This window comes from Trachymyrmex cornetzi, unplaced genomic scaffold, assembly GCF_001594075.2.
Source record: "Trachymyrmex cornetzi isolate Tcor2-1 unplaced genomic scaffold, Tcor1.1 scaffold293, whole genome shotgun sequence".
Taxonomy (NCBI): Eukaryota; Metazoa; Arthropoda; class Insecta; order Hymenoptera; family Formicidae; genus Trachymyrmex; species Trachymyrmex cornetzi.
Genome location: NW_017297618.1, coordinates 133,054 through 154,518, shown reverse-complemented (window position 1 = coordinate 154,518; position 21,465 = coordinate 133,054). Strand labels below are relative to the sequence as shown.

The 21,465-nt window shown below is 37.7% G+C and overlaps 1 protein-coding gene across 3 annotated transcripts in view; it reads left to right on the top strand.

Moving 5' to 3' along the window:
* Positions 1-10,994: 10,994 nt before the first annotated feature.
* Positions 10,995-21,465, top strand: part of LOC108762310 (zinc finger protein castor homolog 1) — a 99,331-nt gene continuing 88,860 nt past the window's right edge. For all 3 annotated transcript variants that reach the window (XM_018509254.1, XM_018509252.1, XM_018509253.1), the window contains exon 1: positions 10,995-11,821. The gene's annotated coding sequence lies outside the window, so the exon portion shown is untranslated. The remainder of the gene's footprint in view (positions 11,822-21,465) is intronic.

Here is a 21,465-nt window from a genome sequence, read left to right as displayed (position 1 = left end):
ATAAAACCATTCATATATGAATTTTTTTGCATATTTAATATCAATATCTTAAAAATATCTCAATTTCACGACAAAACATCTGAAATATTTGAAATATCTTAAAGTTATATTGACGAATTATTATATATGACGAATTGAGCGAGTAAAGTACCGATACTTAAAATGATTGGTCGCAATCCTTTGTCCAAGAATGCCCGTCGTCAATAACGATATGACGAGACGCACCGATAGTTACATAGCTCATTGAGAAGGAAAATGTACGGAGTAACCCTCTTGCTTCGTTACCCTCCCGCATGATTTACAGAGACGAATTTATAGTCTTATTCGCCAGGTCGTTATAGTCGGTCCTTAAATTCTATGTGCTTCAATACCTTTCTTTCTCCTTCATACTTCGATACTGGTACTCTTTCGTCCATACCGTTGACTTGAGATGTCGTGTCTTTGTTAAGCAATTTAACCTACAATTTTACCTCTTTAACCTACGACAGTTTAATCACATCCCATAATTGATTTAAATTAAGTTTTTCATATTGCTGCCAGACTGAGAGAAAAGTATTTGGTATTTGTAACTATAATTGCATAGTAAAATAATTATGTTTAAGAGCTTCATTTTTATAATTATTATTGCTGTAGTGTATAATAATAACAATTATATTTATATTCTACCCCAAACTTTTTTTACCGAATTTATTTTATAGTTTAAGAAAATGTATAATTGATCCCGAAAATGACTACAAATTATAATTAAATTATTGCAATTGCAACCATTTTTTTATTTTTGTGGAAAGTTGCAGGTTTAAAAAATTTTATTTAATATAGTTAACAATATAACTTAAAAATATGTAGATCTCTGAGAACAAATCAGTCAAAAGGGAATTAAAAAAAAGACTTAAGAGCCTATGCGGTTATTGATGTGCAAAGTTTTTTTTATTCATTTTTTTACTCATTTATTTACTCATCGAAAATAATCCGTATATCGGTCCTTCTCAACGCGAAAACATTAATTAATTAAATAATAAATTATACACTATAAATTACGGTGTACATAATATTTAAGTCGACAAATTAAAATACAAAAGTAAAGAAACATATTAACTGTTTTTTATCTTATTATTTATTCTTTAACGGATATGTATGACTTTGTCGAGCTAAACACGAAGCGTTCTTCTCGTCGGTCAAGAGTTAATTGTCGAAGCGCGAACTACGTGTGCATTTTCTGCAGGTAGATACTCACCGAGGCGACGCGCGATTGCGGAAATAACAGGGAGATGAAGTGCACACAGGGTTTTACGGTTAATCGTAAAATAACCGCTCGTTTCCCCGCGACATAAACTTTATCGGCCGTCATACCGCGAAATCGAGTCCCATGCGATACGAGAGACGTGCGGCATGCGCGATACTTCTCTCATACTTCCGCGAAGTTTCCACTTTCTCGCGAGACGCTACCAGACAATTCCGCCACGATAAGACCTTGATTCGCACAGCCGTGGGAATCGATTAGACGCTCGTTACTACGAGGTCGCACATACCTGAGCGCATGCTCGCGAACCCGTGCGTATGCATTTTACGTGCATGCTCGAGTATCGCGATTCCTTCGGCTCTGGTATCGATTGTTCGACCGAGAGCCAGGTCGAGAGGGATATCCCGTTTCCACGGGACATATAATACTCGCATTCCCGCGGACCTCCGTTTATTTCTTCGTATCGTTCCTCGGTATTCCGCGCGTGAACCATTTACGTTCGCGATGACGTATATGCGATCTGAATGATGCATTACTGCAGCATTCTATGATTCGGCAGATGCATTCAGTAGTGTCTTTATTAAAGAGAAGATAATGCTCTCTTATTTCAAAAGTGATAGAACTTAAAAAATTATTGACTAATTGAATATCGGCATAAAGAATATACCTATTTTTATAACAGGACCAAGTGCCATTTTTATTGTTTTCGTTTCACAATTCTTAATCCTTGAGAACGGGATTTTTCTAGTAAAGAAATTTAAAAAAGATCTTGTTCTCTAAAAATTTTCAGAGTGGTGGGATTCGATTCTGGCTTCAGAGAATTCTAAAATTTAAATTTGAAAAAAAATAATCTAATTATTGCGTGAAACTCAGTTTTAGAAAGTTCTTGATACCGTTGAGTTTAAATGTAATTTGAAAATGTCAAATTTAAAAATTACATTTAAACTCAGCGATATCAAGAACCTCCTAAAACTTGAGTTTCACGCTATAATCAGATTATTTTTTTTTTCAAATTTAAATTTTTTCAATTATTTTCAATTATTGATAATTGAATTATTGATAATTTTCAATAAAGACGGATTTGGTGTTACATAGCTCAAAATCAAAGTTTGGAAATTGGTTTAGAAATTTAATACCTACTAACCATTTGCATAACATTGGCAAGCTTCAAACAAAGTGAAACTCGATATATTTTGCAGTTAAAAATTTCCTTAAAAAGCCAATTTTTATGAAAGACAATTAAATTTTAAAAAATTCTGTCCGTCATATTGGATCCATCATTTTGAAATTTTTATTTTTGATCTTAAATAAAGCATTATCAATTATCCCATAGACCAAGTTTTACATAAATCAAGCGAGCAATTTATAAAATAAAAAAAAGGTATTCTCGAACAAACATCCGTTCACAAAAGGTTTAATAAAAAATTATTTTTTTTTAGTCGCGACGATTTTAATAACGCATTATTTTTTAATTATGACAATTTTTACAATTTTTTACAAAGTTAAGTTAATTCACTTTTGATGATTGATAGAGTAATAATAATGTTTACGTAATAACACATTCATGGTAATAACTCAAAAAATCGTTTCTTAAATTGTGTCACTTTCGAAGTATGGAAAGGAATGATATAATTAAATTTTTTTAATTTTTGTAGATACTCGTTGACGCAATGATTAAAACAAAATAATTAAATCTTGTTTGGTTAATTATCATTTTATCTATATTCTTAACGGTTGGCAGATCACTTTTAATTACTGTTCGTTCATCGCAGAGTTTATTTCATTCGGTTAGCTTGCAGAGCAATTATTTCATCGACCAGGAGACTTCCTGGTCGAACTCGGCGGGCGGATTGACGGGACCGCGTTAGCTAATTAGAATCTCTCTCATTTGCGATAAAGCAGAATCACGCTGTTGGTTATTTCAACGGAAGGCGAGACAAAAAAAAGATTCGTGAGAAACGTATGCCGTGACCAGAATCGAGGATTTTCGCCCGCAGCAATGATGACCGTTAGAAAGATCTTTTTAGATCGCGAATTTGGATCTCCTCTTTTTACAGTCATTATCTATAACGATCGTCATTAAGGCGTTCTACAAAGCAGTCGATTATTACACAGGAAATACTGAAGAAATGAGCAATTATAGTTTGATTTTCTAACGCCTCACGACTACGATGTCTCGGTGTTCAGAAATCATGACGACTATTACGAGCTTTTATTACGAGCTTTCGGTGCCATCTCGAGCTGACTACATAATGAATCTCATTGATTCAATAAACGAGTGTATTATCGCTGAGTACGATGGTTCTAATGGAATTTTAACCCCGCACTGCATGATTTGTTGTTTTGGCAGTGTGGTCTTATTTTCGTTAGATCCAAAATAGACACACTTGGAAGACTCTGCACAGAGCAAACTCTACAGAGTTTCGTTTTCACGGTAAATAATGTGAAAACGAATGTCGATTAGCAAAACAAAATGCTTTCTGCAATTTGTACGAATAATAAATAAAAAAATATTTCCAAACGCGTCTCGCGCGCGGTAACTTCCGTCATCAATCGAGCAAGCTCGCGCGCTAGAAGAGAAATATCGGAAGCAGTGGCGGCAGTAACGGCCACGTGTAGCGCCGGCGAACAAAACATTAGCGATGCGAGCGTCAACGTGAGGAGACGCGGAGGAGGTAGGGCGAGTCGAGTCGCGGTAAGGCGAGGAGGTGAGGCGGATGTAGTGCTGAAAGACAGCGGGGTCGTTACTTAATTCCATGCGTTCGCTTAAATAGAACGACTTAGACTTAAGATAGTCTGCAAAAATGAGGGAACACGCCGTTGTAAGAGAGCTAGCGACTTGTTCGTATGTACACGCGTCTCGAGAGAGAGAGAGAGGGAAGGCGAGCGTGAAGGTGCGCTCACGCGCGCGCACGCACGGATCCCGCGACGTCGGTCGGGGGTGCCTACTGGTTTTGATATACGAGCACACTAATACACGCATCGAACGGCGTTACACGCGTGAGTCATATCGAAAACCAGTCCCGCCGAGAGACGCACACGCACACCAGCGAAACAGCGCGGAGCGGGAATGGCGAGAGGAGCCTTTGAATATTTCAGGCGTGCTGGCGAGGCGCGTGCGTGTGTGCCGTTACGAGGGCGTGTGAGTAATTCTACCAATGTACTTCTCGATCGGGGGGGGGACACATACGTGAGATTAAAACCCGCGCAGCGTGTGTACGTACGCGGTGCCGATTATTAACGTGTCTCTCGGTGTGCATCGCGCGCAAACTGGATTTGTTACCCGGTTTCGCGAAATTGTTTTCTGGATCCCGATGACGATCGATGAGCGCGGGAGACCTGTCTCGTGGCAGTCTGAGCAGCTCGTAAGGCTATCTTTTGTTCATAATTTCAAACTAAGATTGTACCAAAGGAAAACGCAGGCACACAAAGGATCTCGCATTAATTAAATGGAAAATTGGGTCTCGAGCAAATAAATTCGTTTTTACATATAATCTAGTTTATAATATGCTGAGCAAAAGTTGTCATAAACACAAGACTCAATAATTGATGGTTTTTGAGTTATAGTGTGTTAAAGGTAAAAACTTGTGCTCCCGGAGCACCTTTGATGTACTATAGCTTAGAAATTATTCATTATTAAACCTTATGTCTACGACGTTTTTTGCTCACCACATTATAAGCTACATTATATGTGAAAACTAATTCATTCCACCAAATGACCAAAGTAATTAATGTGGGGACTTTCCATAAGCAGTAAGACGTAAACAATAGATAAATCAATATTTTTAGTTTGTTACTATACTTACATTTTTGCCTTATGTTATCTGCTTTACTGTGATCGGTTGATTTGCTTATCGCTTAAATCTTACTGTTTACGTTTTTTTCTGTGTGTTATGGCTCTAAGATGACTATGACATTTTAAAAGAACGCTTGATATTTTTCGAATTTGAATAGTAATGTAACTGTAAGGATTAAGAGGAAAGAGAATAGCACGATTATACTATATCGAACCACTTTTCACATGATATTACATTTTAATTTATGATACTGTTTGCGAAAGTTTATTTCTATATTATAACATCAAGGCAATACTCAACGTCGTAGAGAAAGTTATTTGGTTCTCTATGCTCCTTCGTCCGGGACGAAGTCGGTAAATAATACGCTACCGTGGGATGCGATTTTCGCAGGCGTGATTATTGATCGATGCGATCGTGACCGCCGATGCGGATTTCTCCATTTGTTTAAGGAGAATAGCGAGCGTGATTGCTTTGACGAATGATGGAAGGTAATACGCGAGTAATGGTTTTACTGCGAGAGCGGACGAAATTGCATGTGCAGGCCGAGATATAAGATCGAGTTGCACCAAATACGAGAGACATATTAAATGTATGAAATCTTGCAAATGACATGAAGGAAACTGAATCTGTAAAAATCAGTAATTGATATAAGGACTCCCAGTATTAAAAAATAAAATAATAATAAAAATAGAGACTAATATATAAGAACACAAAGTTTTGGAAGCTTAAATTTTATATATATATATATATATAATATATTTACTTTTAGTGAATTTGATTGGACGCACTAGTATACATACTGGTGCGTATTAAAGCCGTTATACACTAATTTAATCTGAATATAAAAGTGAAAAAAATACAAAAAATTATAATTTATTATAATTTCGAATTATAAAATATTTTACTTAACAGCACAATGAAGTGTACAGAGAATCTCGCAATTTAATCCATATCTGTATCAGACACACAATGTTAATTTGTATACGTGATTTTAATGCATCAGTGCGCACCGAGTACATACAACCGAATTTACTATTTGAATTACATTAATCTGTTCGAATTTTATAATTCAAAGTAAATATATTTTATACAAAGAATAAGCGCCCCAATAACTATGCTGCTCTTGTTAACTTTTATTTCTATTATTATTTTACGGAAATATCGCTATATTTACGGTATATTTAATTTAATTAAAAATAAATTACGATACTTTTACAAATACATACGTTTACGAGTCTCAATAAAGCTAAGCGCGGACAAACTATGTGCAACTTTCTGCAAATTCTTGGAAAGATGTAGTGGACAAGAGTCATTGGCGAGTCGATGCGCCTGCGGAGATTGACAACGCGAGCGAGACAACGGCCGACGCGCCAGTGGAGCAAGCGCGGCTGAGGCACGAAGACGAGCAGAGCGGCGTATCCACCCACGACGTGGCGCACTATAACGAGGCTACAGTCCATTAAGTGCGTGCGGCTATTATGGCTAATGCATTACGAAGCGATAAAAAACGGGAACTATAGCGCAGTGCTCTCCGCCGCTCGCGCACACTCTTGAGAACCGGACCACATTCCATGTCGGACGAGTACGAACGCCGCTCTGCTCGATGCATTGCTCGGAGTATAACGCTCATAGATACGCCGACACGCGCACCACTGCAAAACGCATCCCAGACGCGTCGTACTCGCGACGTTCCGTCCGATTTACACGGTGGTTCCACGTACTGTCCGAAATACACTTCTAATATCCATTTTATCCACTCCTCGTGAGAAAGTACGTTGCATTTAGAAAAATCAGTTATAAACATTCCGATACTTCTGTTTAGATCTTAATCGTCACCTCGCTTTCGTTAAAGTCCATTGTAGCCTCAGACTTTTAATCGCCTCGATTCTTTTTAGATATAAGAAATGAATGATAGAAAGCAGGCTGCTAAGAAAGATTTGTCAAGATGACATCTGGTTTATCTAGGAATCTCGAAAATAAGAAGGGGTAGGCAAGGACGGAACGGTGAGAAGAATGTGGACGCGGAAAGGATATGGCAGAGTACACGGTAAAAAAGAACGACAACCCTTTTCCCTTTCCTGTCCCTCGCACGAAACCACGGAAACTACCTTAGGAAATTCGACTCTAAAAATATTCGTCTTATGGAGTTTCTCTGGTTTTTTTGATCGCACTAGTCCCTACTCCCCGACTCTCTTTTTTGTCTTCCTACCCTCGGGAGACGCGCATCAACCATATGGCCCGCGAGGGAGAGATAAAAAATTCATATTTTCACTGGAAGGGCTGAGACTGAGCGGTATTTTTAAACTTTGGGGAGTGCTCCGAGAGAGCATTCAACTTTGTCTTACCGGATTCTTCAGGTTTCCGTAAATCCTTCCCTCACCAATCATTAAATGCCAAGACAGAGAAAATAATTAATATTATTGTTATATGTAAGTATTCTTCTACTTGCGACTATTTTTTGATTTATGAATTTTCAGACTTACGACTTATATTTACTAAGAATTAGTAAAATATACGTTGGACCGAGATAAAAATTAATTTACATTGGGAGATCTATTTTTTCACTTAGTAATTATTAACTTTGTAATTATTTATATTTGAAATGGCTAGAAGTAATACAATTATCATTATTAAAAGTGAAAGAAGAACAATAGATTTTTAGTACCATATGATTGCTGTATTTGACATGCGATCAACTACAACCAAAGTCTCGGAACTAAGTAAATAGAAGGATAATTGTAAGTCTAAATTACAATTGAAAGATAAATTGGATCACTATGCATCTATACTGTTAAAATGTAGGTTTGATATATTTGTTGATAGTTTTGTATATTTTGACCTGTTTATAATTATTATTACTTCCACATTAATTTCAAAATTTCGATATAGTTTAGCATCTTACAATTGGAATGTATTTTTACATAATATATTTCTTAATTAATTACTTTCTATTCATTTTTCTGACATAAAACTTAAAATTATTAAGTACTATATGTTTTATCTGTATATTTTATTTATTTGAGCAATAATACGAAGCTAATGGAGATGGATGTTGATTATACCTGAAATCGAAAATAGCTTTTTCATTCATCCCTAGGCGGTCGACGCCGTCTTCCGTTATTTAAGGGTTTCTTTACGCTAATAGTTTTCTCACACGATCCTCGGAACGGTAAAACCCTTTTCACGGAAATTGAAACCCCTTCGGAAGCCGCATGTAGGTCCTGAAACGAGTTAAATCGTTGGCACATTACGCAAAATCACGCGGTCCCGCAGTATTTTCGATACCTGAGGAAACACGATATTTTATTGGTGGATTGAGATCCTCTAAGAAAACGCTGAGGGAGAAAGAGAGCCGCAGCGAGAGAACGTATCAGCAGTCTGACCCATTTTCGAAGGGTTCCACTTCAACCCTTTCGAGACTTAACGGGACGCTGCGACATTTTTCCCACATTCTATTTTTCCGAAAATCGACTACCTGATCATCAACTAGTTGTTGCAAGACCCAAATAGGGTCGTTTTTTAATACGGGAAAGGGTTAACCGAGCTCCCTGTTTCATGATTTCGATTTGCCTCATCGAGAGTAAAAAATAAAAAAAAAATAGTTTTATGTATAATTACTTCATTTTTTTTTAATCTTGCGCGTATAATAGTTTTTATAAATATTTTTAGTAATTAAATTTTTTATTTCTAACGAAAAATGCAAACACACACAATACGATATTTACATTGTATTATTAATAATACAATGATAAAGCTACTGATAACAATAAATTATAGAATAGAACTGAACGTTTTATTTTATAAGTAGAAGAGTAAAATAATGTACTTCACTAATGAGAGTAATCTGCATGGAATTTTCATAAATTGATGAAATGCGCAATACTGGTAATGATCACAAAAGAGAAATACAGGAATACAAATACAAACAGAGGGATAATTGTGATAAATGAGCGCATTAAGAAATCAAAAGGCAGAAGAACGTTCACACGGCGGATTGGTATAATCACGTGAATCAGGCCCATTTTCGTTCATGACTCTTTTCAGCTTTAATCATTCTTAATCCCCGTTACAAGCTACCCGCACGATGTAAATAGCTCGGAAACGTCAATCTAAAAGTTGGAAGGGATATTAATGTCGTGATGTATCAAAAACGTAACGGGAATGATAACAAGTATATATATAAAGAAAATTTGTAAAAATAAACTTTTCTAATACCTTTTCACCGTCTGAAAGATTTAATAAATGAAATAACTTTCTTTATTTAACGAATTAATGTCATAGTAATACAATATTGAAAATAGAGCATTTATCCATAATATTATATAACATAATTACTTTGCTGTAAAGCATATTAAAAAGTTTATCTTAAAAATTTAGAAATTCGAGCTTTTAGAGTTTTATTTTAGAAAACTAATTATCGTGGTTTACTCTGATATCTTTTGATCGCATTCAATTTCTGCGACGCCGTAGCATCCCTCGTTTTCTCTCCATTAGCGACATCCATAGAAACCCCAAATAATCGTCACCCATCGGCGTAACGCATCGGCGATAAGCATCGACAGCACCGTAGGAACCTTTGCGGGGGTAGAAAGTAGGAGTGTCTTTCGAGGGCACTCGAATGACGTCATTGGTCGGTGGAACTTTCCCGTACCGGGGTGATTCTACACAAGGGTGGAGAATTAATGCACTTTGAAATTTTACTCATTGCTTGCTGTACGCGAATCGCGCGTAATGGTGTATTGAGTTACACAGCAGTTTTGGCTCTAATTCCTGTATCACGACCTTTTTGTCATATCATATAACGAAACCATAATTCTGAACATTATGATTTCGTTATATGTATAGCGCGAAACGTATAAAAAATATTTACAATGAATTATAGGACGTATTGTAAAAATTAATTTTTTTTATAATCAAATTATACATCGGAAAAAAATTAGAATATGTTACGTTAAACCTTTTATTATCGAAAGTTAATTCAGAATTAAAAAAAAAATTGTATAATAAAGATTCACATCGTCATGCCATATACAATTCTTTTCATGACAATGAAGATAATTTACTTACTATTCCGAGGTAATTTTGTTAACTAGTCGTTGATGATAGGGTTAAGATTTTTCGCGAAACTACCCCCACGAGACCACCCAGTCACTCGCGCGTGTAGGGGAATTTTAGCGGCAACGTGCAGAGAGAGAGGTGTGTGCGGTTCGCCAGCCGGTGGACGAATGCGTGCGACAGCGGCCAAGGAGCGGAAGAAGAGGAAGGAGTTGCTCGGCGGTGGCAGAACTCCGTCTCTTTGCCCCCGTCATCATCATAGCCGTGTGGTGGTACCGCGACGACGTCGGGGGTCGACGGGAAAGAGGCAGCGACGTACACCGTCGGGGGTGGGAGGCGGCGGAACGTCGGGCGAAGGCGGGGAGAATGCGACGCGTCACTGCTCTCGACGGGGTGGGGCAACCTATGGATGGTAGATTGGTGGGGGCCCCCGAAGTCCGCGGTCTTTCTCTGTCGGTGAAAGAGGGGCCAAGGGAAGAACTGTGTGTTCCCTCTCTTTCCCCCTGTTCCTCCCCTCTCCGCCGTCTCTGTCTCTCACCCTTTGGAGGGGTTCAGTCATCTCGCGCCAGTCGAGCCACGCGCACTCTCCCGTCTGATATTTCTGGGCTCGCTGGAGAACCACCCTAAGATTCTGGAGGTGACGAAATAGTCGTTATCATTGCGAGGGTGGCGACCCTTGTTTGCCGCTGAGGGTGGTGGTAAAAGCGCGTGGCAGAACGAATTTCCGCGAGCTTGAAGAAGACGCGAAACGAACCGCCCTCTTCGGACGTGGAGTTCGGAAGACCACCCCCACTTCTTCCCCCTCTTGATCGAACGCGCGCGCGCGCGCGCGCGCGCTCGCGAGCGCGTGCCTCCCTCTTCGTCGCGGGTGCTTAGACAACCTCGAGAATCGAAGACACACGGATACCGAGTTTCACGGGTGGAGAACCCGCGCGTGTCGTCTCGAAACAACGAGGATTCATCGGGGAACGACAGTTTTGAAGTATCGCGATAACGCTGCCAACAAGGAAACGACGTATTTGTATTTCTCTGGTGTATATTTAATAGGGGACCTTGATTAAATCTACGCAGTGCCGTTACTACAAAACTGTTACCTTTTGAGTTTCAATAATCCTCCCTTTACATCATAATGAAATAGGCATTCTAATCCAAGTTTGTGATAAGCTCCAGTCAAGAAATTAAATCTGAAATTGTGCACCATGAGATTTAACCGTCAGGACAAAAATCATTGGTGGCTGATTGGGAGAGTTGCTAATCGTTCGGGTTGACAAGATTATGAAGAGTCAGTCGAGAATGTCGAATGATCGTTGTTTGAATGCTTTCGAAAATTCGAGGATTTTAAGTGACGACGTTCAGGGTGGCACTGGAAGTGTTCGATGAGGGTGGAAGTGATCTGGGAGATTTCGAAGAGGAAGAAGCTGACGCATGCTTCGTATTCCTCGCGAATTGGGACTCCCTGAAGAAGTTTTTGAAAGCCCCGTGACAAGGATTGGTCGACGATAATTCCGAAGATTCGAATCTGGATCGTTCGGTGTGAGTGATCGCAGAGATTCTGCGAATTTGGTGCGCGAGCGACATTGAATTGTCACGTTTTCTAAGTGAGCGGACTGGAGTCGATTAGTCGGAGGTGAATTAGTGTGGATAATCGCCGAAACGCACGTCAGAACTATGGTGATGTTGACGGGAGTGATTCGCGGCAGGAACGGAGATACCAGTTAGACAGCAAGAGGTAAAGTTTGCTTCCGGTTCTTACAAACGACCATCTTACTGCATAAGCCGTTAATTTGAGGAGTGGGAAAAACTGCTGGGAAATTCTCTGATGTGTAAAGTTCCGAGATAATTTTGTAGAGTAAAAAAGAAGGTAATTCAGTATTTTGATAGAAACACGTCATTTTCATGTAACATTATTCTAAAAAGATGAGGTGTGCAATTAATTTCTTCGTCTTCTGAATTAATTTATTATCTTCTATTTCATTTCTTTTTAATCTTTTGGATAATAATTGATCTTTCTTAAATTCTTTTATGTTTCTTAAAATAATTTGCGCACAAAATTATCATTATAACATATATTAAATTACTATATAAAGTTTTAACGAATCAGCAGTTTATCTCTTGTGAAGCTGTATGCATGTACGTACATTATATACAGTTGTCAACCGATTTCACATCGTCTTATTTCACTTGAAACAAATGAACGAAGTCGTATTTCTAGCGTGAACATTTCGCAAACCTCGCTATTTTCCGCATTCCTGCCATTTATTTATGTCGCTTATAGCCAATAAGCGTCGTCCATAAACTTTTCTTGGCCGAAACAAGGTTAGCGATAATGTACTTAAATTGTGCCACACAAAGCAGTGATGGGTTGCACGACAAAATGTAAAGAAGTTGGCAGCTTCCTTGTCCCGATTGAGCTCCGCGAATTTTCGCGCTCCGAAGTGTGTCTCGAGGGAACGAAATTAGCTCGTAGAATTGTTCCTGATTTCGTGGGGTTTGCTACACAAAAATCCGCTAGGAAAACTCGCCGGAGCGTGCCCGTTCAAAAGTAGATGAATTAGGCAAAAAATATTACTTTCTAAATTTTTTGAAATCTCACTCTAAAGAACGAAAATTGAACTAGTCTTGAAAAAGAGTGAGATTTATTTTAAAAGTTTAGACAGTTACTGTACGACAATTCGACAAACTATCTAAATGTTGATCTGTTTACCTCCAATTGTATTTCGTATTATATTTTGGCTTTCAATTTGTTCTCCTGCAATATTATACGTAAAAACTTTTTTGCTGAAGTATCTAAACATTTAACTAAATATACATCTGAAAATAATTTTGTTAGATCATCAAAATATTATATAAAACGCTCAAGCTAGTTGCTAGAATGTCACTTTTTGCAGCATTACTCATTATACTTGAATGTTTTTAACGTAATTATTTTAACATAATTACTACTCTAACAAAATTATTTTTAAATTTGTCTACCTAAATTTTTTAATACTTTAACAAAATTCTTTTCGCTAACTTGTATACTTTACGCGACGACATTAAATCGTATATAGTCGGATAACACGGCCACGACTCGAAAATTATCATCCCGACGAACGTCGACCTTCCTGTCGGAATTCGACCTCGATCTCCCGACAGGAAAGTTCTCGAGCGAGATTATGTCACTTCTTCCCCCTTCCTCCCTCATTTTCGTTTTTTTTTCTTTCGCAAAAATTGTCGCCGTTTCTCTACGGCCATTCTACATATATACGTTATCTCATTTTCATCGTAGTCTTACACTGTTACATAAATTCATGGGTGTTGCAATCTAGTTATTAAACAAAAATATAATAAATTCATATGATTTGTAAGCACATTCTACCGTAATACTCTTATTTACGGTATAATTAGCGTTATTATCTTGCTATACGTGAACGCTAATCAAACACGTAATATTTTGTGCGTGCTCGGCTTTGTAATCGCTTCGCGGCAAAGATCTTTTTTAATTTTTATTTCGATTAATTATTAAACTTAATAACATTTGAAAAATATGAGACGTCTTAAGAACAAAAGAATAAATACTATATACATATATTATACAAAAAACAAAAATTTTTTTAAGAAAAAATCCGTAAAAAAATCATAAAAAAAAGGTTAAAGAGCAAGGAAACGCGAGAAAATACAGTGAGAGAATCGTATGAATCGATCGAATAATCGAGAGGGACGCGCACAAAAATGAGACAAAGAAACAGAAGATGTAGCAGACGTGACGAAGGGAGGAGGATGCCGCAAGGAAGAAATGAAGAAATCAGGAAAGGTAGAATAGGAATCGGAAAGGAGAAGAAGAAGAAGAAGAAAGGGAGAAAGAAGAGAGGACAGAGGACAACCGGGGCATCGATATACGGTGATATACGTTGTAAGGTACGGGAACGGTGGAAAGAGAGAGAGATCTATTCGGGAAGGAAAAGAAGGTTCGGTTGAGAACGAAGAAACGTGAACGGAGAGAGAACTCGAGAGGAAGGGGAAGAAAACCACGAAACAATTGGAGAAGCGGAGGCGGCCGCATTTCATGTTGCCTGGCATCGGCTCCCTTTAAAGAGTCTCTTGCTTTTTGTTAGCTCTTCGAAAATTATGATTGTTTGTCCGCAAGATTTACTGCTCGGAGGCTCCCTCGACGCGCCGTGCGTGTGGACGTGTGTACGTGTGTATGCGCAAGACGCCCTCGAGGAGTACCGCGATCTTTCGCTAGACACCGCGGGTCAGGTCTTTGAGGGACGGTCGGGGAACGATAGGGGAACACTGAAGGTTTACCAAGATTAAAGAATCGAGAATTTACAGCACTTGCTACTAAACTGGTGCTCTACGCTGCTTCCTTCTCTTTCGTTCGCTCGCCACCTTCCTTGTCGCGCTATCTTAATTTGCTGAATTAGCCGTTGTTTGAAGTACGAGATTTTGCTTTGTGCCGAAAACGGACTCCGCTGCTTTTATGAACAACACGAGACGTGATCCACGCGAGAAAATAACTGAGTTCGCATTCGTCTCGTCTGGAAAATTGTGTTAAAGGCAAATCGATAAAAAAAAATGTTTCAACTTGTTTTCAATCACAGCAAATTGCTTATGTACTATTATTGTATGCGATTTCAATCGAACATATTATACCATGCATGGTTTTCTGTGCTGTAATCGAAGCTAACGTTCATTGATTATTCAGACGACCAACGCAGACTATAATCGGGAAAGAATTTAATTAAATATTTATTAACGTGATATCTGTTTTATAGTATAGAGTGACGCATGAAATGTCATACCATTTGGCACACAGGGTGTCCATGACGACCATTGATGACAGATTCCTGAGATTGTTTCGAGTAAAAGATTCTAATATCAGAAAATATCGAGACTACAGTAATTTATAAATGATAAGGTTTTGAATTTGATCGATCTGTCCAAAATTTGTGTACTTAAGCATGGCACATAATAATGAAGGTGTTTTCTCTTTTATTCTTCTAAACATCTTTGCTACTGTGCAATGTGTCATGCCTGAGCGCGAAAATATTGTGGACAGTTCGATTGATTAACCTTAAATCCTTCTCATTCCAAAACTAATACCTTCTTAACAGTTTGCTATTAGGATTATCTTGAAAGGATCTCAGAAATTTGCCATTAACAATTGTCACGATAAGTCTGGAACACCTGAATAACATTTATTTTTAACAAAATTGATACAAAACTGATATACATTGATTGTACCAAACTTTGAAAACTAGAAGTAGATATTTGGTGAACCGTCCTGTAGTATCGGAAATAAAGTTATCGACCTAAAAGTTTTTAGGCGAAACGGTTAATAATATTGTCAGTATTAACAAATTCTGACAATATACTGATCATGTGTGGTTGATATTAATGGATTGACCAGAATACTGACAGTGTTTAGATTTTGATTCTCGATTATCGCTTTATTAGAACCCATGTCTCAGTATGTCGCAGTGCAATAGATAATATATGTAAATTTAAAGTGATACATATTGTCAATAATACTGATCGTGTAAAATAAAAATAAAATAAAATTACTAAAAATATTAACGCATACTGTCAGTATTATTGATTCAATATTACTGATCAGTATGCATATTACTGACCATGTAGGGTCATCTTTTGTCTATCAAAGCATTTATGTATCTCTATCAAATGTGATTTTTTTTCCATTCTTTGAATGCGCAATTTCCTTGGAACTTGGACCGAAATGCAACTTCTATGGGACACCTGTTGCCATATTGAAACTTCCCCAACTTTTTACCGCCCGACTTTCCCCACGGAATTGCTAAAGGCTCTTTTACTGCGACGAATCTTTATCCGCTGAGCTACCGTGTCCTCTCGAGACACGAACATCTGATTTATTCGAGATCTTATTGTGGCTGCATAGCCGAGAACGGGCCAACTCGAGACGAGTCGACCAAACGGCGCGACTCCAAAAAGCGATTCTTCCTCCGGCGCGCCGGCGCGGCGATCGCTCTATAAATTTCACGAGTCTTTCGAACCCTATATTTTCTCGTTATCCTCGCGTTTTGCACGACACGTTTTATTAAAGTACGATAATTTTACGAGGGTCGGCCGTCCTCCTGCCTCGGTCTGTCTTCTTTTTCTTCCACGGTTCGTCGCGCCGCGCCGCGCCGCGTCAGATTCTCATCTGCTTTTGTTTACAGTATTTCTGCTCAAACTCGATTTATTTATACATTTCCTTCCACACTTCTTTTATTATTCATCATCCTCGATGTAACTATATATGCTAATTTTGTTAATTACGTGCGAAGTCTTCAGTCATCGCCGTTAAGTATACTCGCGCGAATAGTGTCAAATTTTCAAGCATTTAATTGCGCGTAGATTTTTATCTCGTTTATCTGATATAAATATATACGCTAATTAAGACCATACGCCCATGGTATGGCGGTGAAACTTGAAGACGTGACGCGTGATATGTCGATGAAAACGCGGTGTACGATATAATCTTCTGTGCTTTTAATAACGCTTACACTCTCTCGCGAGTAATATATTCAATTTTACCCGCACGTGGCTTTGTTATCTACGATGCAAATACAAGTATGGTGTTAATTACGATGATATCGCCATGAAACATACGTTTAAAAGTACGTTCGCCTACACTCAATATAAATATTATATCTACTTTGACAGTTTATCTCTAATTGAACGTATAAAAAGAAACGTAAACTCGTGTCTCCACTGTTCGAAGTAATACGACTGAAAAGTAACTGACTTAATTTCAAACACTGATAATTTAACTAATTGCGCGAGTATCAACACCGCGAAACATCTCGGTGCATCGTTCTCGTCGTCATCGTTGACTTCTCGCGTATATATCCGACCGTGCCTCTTCGAGGCAGCTCGGCAGTAAAAGGCCTAAAGTTTTTAATACTTTCAGTTGTTTTTATGGCGGCTGGCATTGCTCTTTTTTATTGTTTCCCCTCCTCTTTGCCCGCTTGCTCTTTCCCTTTCTCCTTTCCCCCTTTCTTCCTCTATCTCTTTCTCCTGCTTTCTCAACGAAATGCGCATGAGAGACCGAGCGTATCGGAGGAAGAGAGAAAAGAGGAGATTCACAGTCAGCCTTCTCTGATGTACGACTCGGCGGTCCGCGTGAAAAAAATCCCATAAACCAGTAAAAAAGCACGGGGTCTCTGGGCCAGAGGAGATGGGAGAGAGTAAGGAGGAAAGAAGAAGAAGACGCGGTGAGAGTAGGACAGAGAGAGAGAGAGAGAGAGAGAGAGAGAGAGAGAGAGAGAGAGAGAGAGAGGTTCCAGTATCGCCAAAGGAATTCCTCTTATGACGAACCACGCGTGATTTTCTTTCGTCTGCCTCCTTTCCACCTCTCTGCCTCCCGCGTCTCCACCGCGGCTTTACCCGACAGTTCCAATGTGCGTTTCTTCACCTTCGTTTCGGCCCTTTCTCTGCTTCTTTCCCTCTTCGCTCGCCTCCTCATCCTATTCTTTCACGAATCTTAATCTTTCGCATCTGCCTATCTAATAGCGTCTTAATTAGCCATAGTAATGTCAAAGAGTTTTATATCTTAGATGATACAAACGGAAGGAAGTAAGTCCTACTAACGCGTTATCTTCACGTAAATTCTTAATTAACGTTTTTTTTCTTCTTACTGGTATTACAACTCTATATTATTGCGAATATTGATCTATATTATCCGCAATGTCAAAGTGACTTTTGTAATAAATGAGAAAATGTTTCAAGACGACTTTCAAAGAAAATAGAAATTATTTTTTTAATCGATCGATAATTAATTACTTTCAACTTTTCGGTGTCTACATTTCTCGTTTTTTGCAACGTATTGTTATCCTTTTTTTTCTTCATACTTTCTTCTCTGCTTACAAACCAATCATTCGTCAAACACAAGCTGAATAGGCAAATTAAAAAGCGGAGACAAAAGCAGGTCATATGACAAATGACAGACACATGTGGCATCACGCGTTTTGCGTTTATTATTTGTGCCTGTCTACACATAGGCTGGAAAATATATTCTCTCTGTCGTCTTAGGGTACTCTGCTGAAATGCATTTGCATAGCTAATTTATTTAGATGTCAATCCATATATTTTTTTCCTCGGAGACATTTAAATCTCGAGATTGTATTTTATTAAATTCTAATTAAAATACATCAGATATGCAATTAATTTAATTTTTAAACTTAATTGCTTTTTTTTTCTTAGTGATTAGAATAATCGATCTTTTCACAATAATTTTATGTATTCGTAACACTATTACGAAAAGTACGTGAGACTTTAGATAAATATTTTATTGTTTCGTGTAAATATCGAAGAGGGAAGTGGCGACAGTGCGATTTCGTCGATGATAATCGATCGCAAGGATATGCAAATTCGACTATACGATGCGCATACGTAGAAAAGAGTAACACGAATCATGTTCTCTACGGCGGACAGTAACGAAGAATCAGCGCTCCCTATGAATAGTTATAGGTCGTTTCGCATAAATTAGGCCGCGAGGAATTAATAGCTAATTCAGCAGGTTTTCAATTACGACGCGATCGAGAGTTCAGCGGTATGGAACTTATAAATATGGAGGCGAATCGCAGCCTGACGGCACAACCACCGTGGATGGACCGTGGGCGAGATACTTTTGCGAGAAATGTCGCGCTAATTATCGAATTAGCACGCGATTCCTCGTCGCGAGGGACCACAAAAGATGTCACGAGCGTTTTCATTACGTCGCAACTGATATGAATCGACAGGCCATTCTCTTGACATTTTAGAATATTAAACTGAAATTTATGAATTACAAAGGAAGAATTTTTTTTACATATTAAATCATTAAGATATTTTTGGAAGATTCTCCTTCAACTTTTACAGATATAAACAAAAAAGGTGTTACGTATTGCTACATTTATTAGAATTCTAGTTATCTCAACTAGAATTCTAATAAATTTAACCAGAGAGAAAATTCTGATTCGTCCATTTTTAACCAGAAATTTTTTTTAGTGTAAAAGTTTAGTTAAATACAGATCTGAAAATAATTTTGTTGAATTATTAAAATATTGTACAAAAAAAAGATATTCAAGTCAATTGCTAGAATGTCAAAAATTTTACTCGTCATGCTTGAGTTTCTTGCAGAATTATTTTGATCTAATAAAATTATTTTCCAGATTTTTTTTTATATATCTAAATTTCAGATACTTCAAACAAATATTTTTACTGTGTATACAAATGTACAGTGGTCGTTCTTTCATTTCCCAGTTGTAAAATTCACAAAAAGGACAGTTTTGCTGATATATCTAAAAATTTAGATAGGTACAGTCCTACAAATAATGTCGATTATTAAAATAATTATGTACACTCTAAATTTCTTGCAGTGAAATCTCATTCTGAGAGAGTGAAAATACAACCACTCTTCAAAAAAGTGAAAATATTTCATTTCTTGGAAAAAAGTGACGATCTTCACTCTTTTTAGAGTGAAATCTTACTTTTTTTTTAGTGAGATTTCACTCCTTTGAAGTAAAAATTCACTCTAAAAAGAGTGAAAATTATCACTCTTTTTCGAGATAAAATATTTTCATTTTTTTTCGAGGGTGGTTATATTTTCACTTTCTTGGAGTGAGAAAATTGTAAGAAATTTAGAGTGTAGAAATCTCAAATTAGTTGCTGAAAAGTTTTTGCACCATTACGCTCGAGATAATCACTTCCTACATAATTATTTTGGTTGTTTAACAAAATGATTTTCAAATCATTTTATTTAGATAAATCCATTTAGATAAATTTGTTGACACAGAAAAATAGTTGTTTTCGCTTTAGTCATTGAATCTCACGCTACAATGCAAAGTTTCTTCCGTTGATACAAGCTTGCTCCAACCGGTGCGATGCTCCGCATCATAAACGTTTCCCGCGCTACTATCGAGCTTGGCGTCTCGATGAATTATATTTCGACGATCATCTCGATCGGGGATCTTCGAATCGAGTACGAAGGAGAAGACGAGGAAGAGGTAAAAGAAGAAGAATAAGACGGAAAGGCCGCCCCGATCGCAGCACCATCCGTAATTTCAGATAGAGTCGGTGCCGGGTGTTATTAAACCTGATAGGCCAGCGAACGTTTCTCCCTCGCGGGTGTTCCCCGACTTCAATTTAAATCGGTGACTTTGCTCTTCTGCACCCACCCTGTCTCTTCAGTCTCCGCTCCTTTCCGCGCCCTTCGCTGCCCTCGCTCCGCGGTGCGTACGCGCGTCCACCCTCTGAGCCGCAAAGTTGGGCCCTTCGGGCCCGTTTCGGTCAGCAACGAGATGAAGCAGAATAAGATCTACGACGGGACCATAGGAGAATAAAGGAGAACAAAGAAAGAACGTATCTTCACTATTTGTTAACTTTAAGGATAACGACCAGTTATTAATACTCGAGATAATTATCGATTTTAATTATCGACGTGATTTGCCATTAATCATTGGTGTATGTATCTTCGAATATCGCCAATATATCTGAAAAGTTTCTTTGTGATTTTCCTTAACACTTCTATCAGTACATAATTTTTCACTTTTTTACACTGTCGTGTTTCACAAGGTTCTCGTGAAAAATTAACATTGGGCGATGTGAACAGATCAAGATTCTAAAGGCTATAAATCAGAAGATAATATAAACATTCTTACAAGAGACAATAAAAAAAGTGGTGTGTATATATATATATATATATATATTTATATATAAAAATCTAAACGTTTCTCCCTACTTTTGGAATATTTTTAGTTCATAAAAATCCTATTCATAATAAAATTTGCGTAAAATACGAATTATAATGATACAGAATGAAATGAGGTGCATAGTGAATTAATTAAGAATCGTAAAATTTTGAAAACGAGATAAAATTAGTGCAAAACCGTTGATTGAAATGTGAAGATTTGAAGTTTCATAATAAACTTTGCAAATATAAAATTTTTTACTTATTATTAGTGTAAAATTAAACATATCATATATCTTTCTGGAAATTGTTCTCGACTTCTCGTCGTATTGGTACATATGACAGGCGCTTAATGGTGTCATAGCCGAGATCGTTTGTCAGGACGAGTCTCCTGACAAGTCAATGCCACGTCAGTCAAAGGCAGGCTCGTCGTGTCTCACTGTGAATTATTCGCGATAGGTTGCCGTGGGCAGTTCCGTTTAAAAGGAGCTCGTGCGAGCCAGGTCAAGAATCTTGTTCTCTTCTCTAACAAATTTCTAAAGCAAAGTTCTTTCTAAAATTTACTACGACAAAAACTGTATGTATATATATTCAAATTTTTCTGAAAATTATTGTTATACAGGGTGTTTTCAAATTCGCGCCCACGAAGTACAAGACATGATACTTTATGCTAAAACAAACAACTTTTTCCTTTAATGAAA